The following is an 8,015-nucleotide window of genomic DNA, read 5'->3' as shown; positions in this document are numbered from 1 at the left end:
CTGAAAAATAATAAAAATTGATAATTATCTATATAAAACCAAAGTACAATGCTTTGCGTGAAGAAATAAATTGCGAATGTGTCAGTTTGTATGTTAGTTTCGTGTATCGTGTACTACAATATTACATGACATTTGGAGTTACATTAAACTGTCACTACAGTCATTAAATTGCTACCACTAATAAAAACAGTAACAGTAGCAGCTATATGTAATCACTACCATGGACTGCCTCCTCTATTTTGCTTTTCAGTTGCATCATTTCCCACCGCGCCTTTCACGTGCGTTCTTCCTTCTGAATATCTTTTGAAGAGTGCCTTTCCTCTCGTCTTGTACTCAGTCTCCGTGTCTCATTAGATCTTGTCGGCTCACAAATGTGAGAAAGCCTACTGCCTACAGAGAGTGCATGTCGTAGCGATGCTTGAGGCACTTTCTCTGTACGTCTTTGGCGGTCTTCCAAAGTATCACCGTGCGCACGACTGAATGAAGCGACTTAGTGGCTACGGTATGCTGCTGGACTCGCAGTTGCAAGACGCATGGTTCAAATCCCCGACAGACCATCATGATGTAGTGCTTCCGTGATGTTCAAAAATATCGTTAGGCAAATACTGGAATATTTCCTGCAAAATGACGCGGCCACTTTGCCATCCTTGTCAACTTGAGCTTGTACTCAGTCTCCGATGATTTCTTTAACTTAATCTGTTAGTGAACTGAAATAAGAATTACAAAGTCTTAAAATATTTACGCATATGCAAAAGGTATCATTTCCTTCTTACATTTAATACGCGTTTTAAGTATTTTTCTTTATAACTTACAACGATTTTATCAAACGTCTTATTCCATCAGGTGATCATGTTACTAACTGACGCACATTGTTCACCGTCATTCCCTTTCTTAACATGTCTCTTAAATCACACCCAGATAGTTGTGGATTGATGGTCCATATCTGGTTCCTAGATGAGATTTAAGGCTTCAGTGATGCAAAGACAAATAGTCGGTAAATTCCAGCATATTAGTGGCCTTGAGTTGGGGAGGAAAAAAGTCAAGCGTTTGAAAAGCCAGGAAAATGCCGTATGGTATCATTCCGGGTAACCGCAGCCGTTGAAAGGCATGGTGTTAGAATGAACTCCATTAACGCCTATGATCTTTTAACGTTGTTGCTCCTGATGATGCGGCTTTAGACCGCCAAACCGGTTTTGTTCTAATAAACAGAGATCATGTGAAACTCAGCTCGCCCTATTTGCCCAAGAAATTCACAGTGCCGTAGACACTGGCGAGCAGATTGATGCCGTATTCCTGGACTTCAGGAAGGCATTTGATACGGTTCCGCACTTACGTTTAGTGAAAAAAATACGAGCTTACGGAATATCGGACCAGGTTTGTGATTGGATTCAGGATTTCCTAGAAGAAAGAACACAACATGTCATTCTTAACGGTTCAAAATCTGCAGATGTAGAGGTAATTTCGGGAGTACCGCAAGGAAGCGTGATAGGACCTTTATTGTTTACAATATACATAAATGACTTAGTTGACAACATCGGTAGCTCCGTGAGGCTATTTGCAGATGACACGGTTGTCTACAAGAAAGTAGCAACATCAGAAGACTCGTACGTACTCCAGGAAGACCTGCAGAGGATTAATGCATGGTGCGACAGCTGGCAGCTTTCCCTAAACGTAGATAAATGTAATATAATGCGCATACATAGGGGCAGAAATCCATTCCAGTACGATTATGCCATAGGTGGTAAATCATTGGAAGCGGTAACGACCGTAAAATACTTAGGAGTTACTATCCGGAGCGATCTGAAGTGGAATGATCACATAAAACAAATAGTGGGAAAAGCAGGCGACAGGTTGAGATTCATAGGAAGAATTCTAAGAAAATGTGACTCATCGACGAAAGAAGTAGCTTACAAAACGCTTGTTCGTCCGATTCTTGAGTATTGCTCATCAGTATGGGACCCTTACCAGGTTGGATTAATAGAAGAGATAGACATGATCCAGCGAAAAGCAGCACGATTCGTCATGGGGACATTTAGTCAGCGCGAGAGCGTTACGGAGATGCTGAACAAGCTCCAGTGGCGGACACTTCAAGAAAGGCGTTACGCAATACGGAGAGGTTTATTATCGAAATTACGAGAGAGCACATTCCGGGAAGAGATGGGCAACATATTACTACCGCCCACATATATCTCGCATAATGATCACAACGAAAAGATCCGAGAAATTAGAGCAAATACGGAGACTTACAAGCAGTCGTTCTTCCCACGCACAATTCGTGAATGGAACAGGGAAGGGGGGGATCAGATAGTGGTACAATAAGTACCCTCCGCCACACACCGTAAGGTGGCTCGCGGAGTATAGATGTAGATGTAAACAACGATTTCACTAGCTGTTAGCGGAGGCCTTCCTAACATCATACAAATGCATTATATTTAGCGCGCGGGAAAAATTTCTAGTAGTGTCGCAAAACTTGTTCGACGTTTGTTTTATTTATGGAGCTTCTTGTGATAATGGGTATGCTTTTCTCTTACCGGGCTCCAAATACTAATCGTTTCCTCGCGTCGATATATGTGTTCCATGTTCGCTTCAGCCCTACACTCCTCGCATAAGGCGTAGCAAGAGTTGGGTAGTTCAGTTGAATATCTAGCTACATTACTTTTATATTTGTAGGTAAACCTTTGCCTGGACATTTCTCCATAGTTGTGACCATTTTGTGTGACTATATTTGTTTGCCAATACGGGTGCTTAGGAACGCATTGGGTTAATTTTTGGTAGACTCTTGCTGAGGTCTGCTACAGTGTGTCCTCTTCTAAGTAGATTGTTTCTAAGTAGTAGATGTGGACATATTAGTAAATTTTACATTCTGGATAGACACAAATCTGTGGCGTTAAATCTGAGGGCGGAACATATGGGAGATCTTTTCTGTGATGCTTCCTGAGTCTTCCCTGAGTACTACGTACTAATTTTCTGACCTTTTTTTTCAAATCTTTCGAGCAGAAATTTCTCATGTCAATTCGGAAATCGTTCCACTTACGTTGTGTGGGCATAGCTACCGGCATTCTCTCGCACCTGCACTAATTATTGTGAAACTGAAACACCAGAGTCACACCTGTAATAAGTATAAACAGTATATCGCATTATGGATAAAAGACAATATACAACTGCTTAGGATTCAGGAACCATTCGTGATTCCTAACTTTGAAAATTCGTTATAATGTGAAGGTACTATATGTTGAAATTAGACTCTGTAAATCTCGCGTTATGGAATAAATGAGAGCCCATACAATCAGTTACACAAGAAAGTGTTCGCCATAATGTTAAATGTAACGTTCGCAGCGACATACCTGTAGTGATCTCGAATCTGTACTTTAATGCGCTTTTGCACAATCTATGGATAAACAGCATGAGAGTTGAATTTTTGTTTTGTCGGTTACAGTTTTGGCTATTTGCACTTTTTTACAGCCAATTTAAACGCTGAAAAAATGTGAAATATTTATCAAAAATTCCTTCTCAGGTCTATTAAGACGCTATTTGGTTCGAACGAGGTAAACTAAGTGCTTCAAGAGAATAATGATCCGAAACATCGTAGCCGTCTCTGTACAGCGTGGAAACAAGGCTGTGGGGCGTCCACGATAGATTGGCCTGCAATGTCTTCGGATGCAAATCCGATAGAAAATGTTTCGTAGTGTATTAAGATGAAGCTCAAAGGAGAGCCAGTATATACTTTGAAGCAGCTGTCATTTAAAAACAGGACGATATGGAGATCGTTACCGAGAGAATATGCAGAAAATATCTTGAAAAGCATACGAAAAAGGTGACAAGCTAAAATCGATAATGGCGGCGATTGAATTAACTGTCAGGTAACTGTGCAGTTAGTAATAACTTGTATTTTCGTGCAAACATATATTTATAATAGTGTCTTTTACTTCATACAGATACCAGCGTACACTTTCATGTGGAATTGACTGTACCTCTTTTTAGAGGATCTGCCTCTACACGCTTTCCGTGCAAGTGAAAGTTTCAGCAGCTGGTGACAGAGGTCTCTGGTGAAAAAGTATCAGACCAACCACGTACCAGACACGATCGGTGGACGATATGGCCAGAAAACGTGGAGACTAGGAAAGTACCTGTAGTTGCTTGAAGAAGCCTTGCACTTTCCTCGCCACTCGTCACCGGACATTGTCCTGCTGAAGTTGAGGAGTCTCAAGGAGTGGCAGGCGGTACTTCGAGATCTAAATCCTCCAGCCTGCTGTTAGTGCTGCCCTCAGTACCTAAAAGTAATTGATACCGCAAACCGCCACACTTCATATTTAACCGCTATGCGAAACCGAAGACCGGTTTTGATGCAGTCTATCATGTGCAAGTCTGTGCATGTCTGCATAACTACTCCAACCTGCATGCACTTGAATCTGCTTACTGCAGTTAACACTCTACAATTTTCACACCCCGCACTTCCCTCTAGTAAAGTAAGCAAGTTACGCGTCCTGGCCCTAGAAGGGCCAATCGGACGCGACCAACAGCAGTGTCACCCCTGCCAATAACGTCATTGGATACGATACGGAGGGGCACGTGGTCAGCACACCACTCTCCCGGTCGTTGTCGGGTTTCTTGACGTTGGAACCGCTGTTAGTCGGTCAAGTATCTCCTCAGTTGGCCTCAAAAGGCTGAGTGCACCCCGCATCAGTCCTCCCACCAAGGAAAAGTCTCCGGTAGTACCGGGAATCGAACCCGAGATCGCCACATGACAGTCGGCGGCACTAGCCAAGGTGAGATGGGCAGCACTTCCCTTTGCCATTCAATAATGCAATCCAGCGAGGTTGTGCAATAGTAAGACACTGGACTCGTAATCGTAAGTCGCCGGTTCAAATACCAGTCCGCCGCTCTAGATTTAAGTTTTCCACGGTTTCCCTAAATCGCATGACAGACGTGCCGAGATGGTTCCTGTAATCAGGCCAGGAGCGATTTTCTATTTCTTTTCCCAACGCAAGTTGCACTCTATCTCTGAGGACTTGTCGTCTACAGGTCGTTAAGCCTTAGTCTCCCTTCCTTTACAAAAATGCAGGGTGCGTGATGACGAAACGTCTAACATAGTAATTCACAAACATTTTTTGTTCCGGGCGTCTTTGGTATATCAAACTTTCCGTGGCGCCTCAAGTCAAAACATTGCTCTATTTCACGCAGTTGAAGTACGCAGTTGATACTGTTAGTCTAGTTTACAAATACAATAAACGAAAAACGTGTTTTAAATTGGCAAAACCTTATGGTTCACTAAACGTCTATCATATGGCACCCTGGTTTGAGAAAATGCTGCAAATGTGCACACACAAAGGGTATTAAGATTACAAAAGACAGTCGTACGGCGCATCGCAATAGCATAACCTAGAGAAACCCGCAGAAATAAATTCAGGCAACTAAAAATTTCAACAGTAGTTTCAGTGTATATATGAAACAATTATCTACTTGAAAATTTACTGCACTGCATCGCTAGAACATAATACAAGAAGAAAAAATGACCATCTTATAAAATTAACAGACAAAGAACCTACAAATCCTGCACGCATGCTGTATAACAGTTTACCACAGTGTAAAAGATGATAGAAAGTATGTCTCTTTTTAAAATAAAATTAAAAAGCCATCTGATCAATATTTGCCCTTACAGCGTTAAAGAATGTCTTGAAATAAAAAAATTAAATAGCATGCCAGTATACATTGCAAAGGGAAGATGTAACAAATTTAATATTGTAACTTATATAGACTCACTTCCAATATGTAGGGACGTATGAAATAATATTTCGTGCCAAAACGTCGATGCTGCTATCCTTTACTTTTTCTCTGTTTTTCTGGCAGTGCTGAGTGAAGACCTAGGAATGACAGGAAAATGAACTGTATTGTCATTGCCGGTCGGGTTGGCTGAGCGGTTCTAGTCGGCACAGTAGCTCAGCGTGTTCGGTCAGAGGGTTTAGCTGCCCTCTGTAATAAAAACTGAGTGAACAGATCAACGAACAACCTGAACGAGTGTCATCGGACGTCAGCCACGAACAAAGTGAACGAACAATAAGAACAAAATGAGATTAAAAAAAAAAAAGCGGTTCTAGGCGCTACAATCTGGAACCGCGCGACCGCTACGGTCGCAGGTTCGAATCCTGCCTCGGGCATGGATGTGTGGTGTCCTTAGGTTGGTTAGGTTTAAGTAGTTCTAAGTTCTAGGGGACTGGTGACTTCAGAAGTTAAGTCCCATAGTGCTAAGAGCCATTTGAACCTTTTTTTTGTATTGCCGTTGGTGCCTTATATAACATACATTTAATGACATTTTCGTGTAAGTTCTATAAAAAGTGATATATTTTTTAATTATTTTTTTATCCTCTTGTAACTAGCAAATATATGTAGCAGTCAGATTATAAATGTAATAATAACTGGTATATATCACTGTATTCTCTATGCATATGTAAGCTTTATGTAAACGTGACATGTCCAATATCGTTGTAAGAATTGATCCACGGACAAATGAAGAATAAAACTAAACTAAACTCTTCCCTAACACACCATGAAGGCCGACTGGCCGCCGTGTCATCCTCAGACCATAGACATCACTGGATGTGGATATGAAGGGGCACGTGGTCAGCACACCGCTCTCCCGGCCGTACGTCAGTTTCCGAGACCGGAGCCACTACTTCTCAATCAAGTAGCTCCACAGTTTGCACCCCGCTTGCCAACAGCGCCTGGCAGACCGGATGGTCACCCATCCAAGTGCTAGCCCAGCCCGACAGCGCTTAACTTCGGTGATCTGACGGGAACCGTTGTTACCACTGCGGCTAGACCGTTGGCAATGAAGAATAAAGAATAAACAAATAAAACTTAAACAAACAGGTTGTAACAACTAGAATTAATGTTCGTTAAGTTTTACCACTGAACAGAGGTTTCCCTGATATCCATGAATTTTGAAGTTTATGTAAGTATCTTACAACGGATTGTTAAATGAATTGTACGTACTTACACAGTAACAATTTAAAATTTAACTATCCAGCTGCGTTTTATTTAGAAATAGTAGATGAAATATCACCTCCGAATAGCATTTTGGATTGCATGTACTGTATCCATATTTTTCAGAGGCTGTCACCAGAAGTAAAGGAGCCGTATTGTTCAATGACCAAACAATTCGAGCTTGATTTGTGCTCTTTTGTTAATTGTTCTCTTAAAAGGCAAAAAACCTGTCCTCGTCAGTACCTAAGACCGATTATGTTAATTCCGACATTTTTTTCAGGTGAGGAATTTTAGTAAACTTTCAGGGCCAGGGGTCACAGAAAAATGACGGCACACAACGAAAACGCCTTGGCCTGAGACAGAATTATTTTCTGGTTTGGCGTTGGATATGATTACTGGTATTTCTTACTCTTTTCAGATCACCAGTAATTGTTTATGAAAGTTATTAATAATACTTATGAGCTCAATACATAATCCCATTGCTGTTGGAATGTGCCTGCCTAACGCGACAAAATCACACGCACGAAATCTTTGAATTATTCACATTCTTCACAGCCGCTTAGCTCGAGAGTTGTTCCTTTGTAGAGCTTCCTCTATCGAGAGGGTTGACACCTCGAAAATATGGTTTTCGAAGGATTCAATAGCTCCTTGCGGTGTTGCAAATCTCTGTTCACACCCTTTTGGTTTTATATAACTGTGCAAAAAAGTCAATAGGCGATAATTGAGGTGAATCGCTGCAAAGAGACACTAATCCGATGTTTTTCTCCATCAAATAATAAACTGTGTAACACGCTATGTGACGGATGGCACTGTCAAGATGAAGAATGATAAGACGTCTTCCATTGATTTCCTGAGTTCATTGATGATTTGTGGCAACTAATTGTTGTCAGTCAGCATTCCATTCCTACATCTACACACATATCCTTCGAGCCATGCATATGTATACACCAAAATTTTACGGTCGCAGGTTCGAATCCTGCCTCGGGCATGGATGTGTGTGATGTCCTTAGGTTAGTTAGGTTTAATTAGTTCTA

The 8,015-nt window shown here is 41.4% G+C and overlaps 1 pseudogene; it reads right to left on the bottom strand.

Annotated features, from left to right (window-relative positions):
• Positions 1-6,707: 6,707 nt before the first annotated feature.
• Positions 6,708-6,825, bottom strand: LOC126189068 (5S ribosomal RNA; annotated as a pseudogene).
• Between the last annotated feature and the right edge of the window lie 1,190 nt (positions 6,826-8,015).

This window comes from Schistocerca cancellata, chromosome 5 (assembly GCF_023864275.1).
Source record: "Schistocerca cancellata isolate TAMUIC-IGC-003103 chromosome 5, iqSchCanc2.1, whole genome shotgun sequence".
NCBI classification, from domain to species: Eukaryota; Metazoa; Arthropoda; class Insecta; order Orthoptera; family Acrididae; genus Schistocerca; species Schistocerca cancellata.
This window is presented reverse-complemented; position numbering and strand designations above follow the sequence as displayed.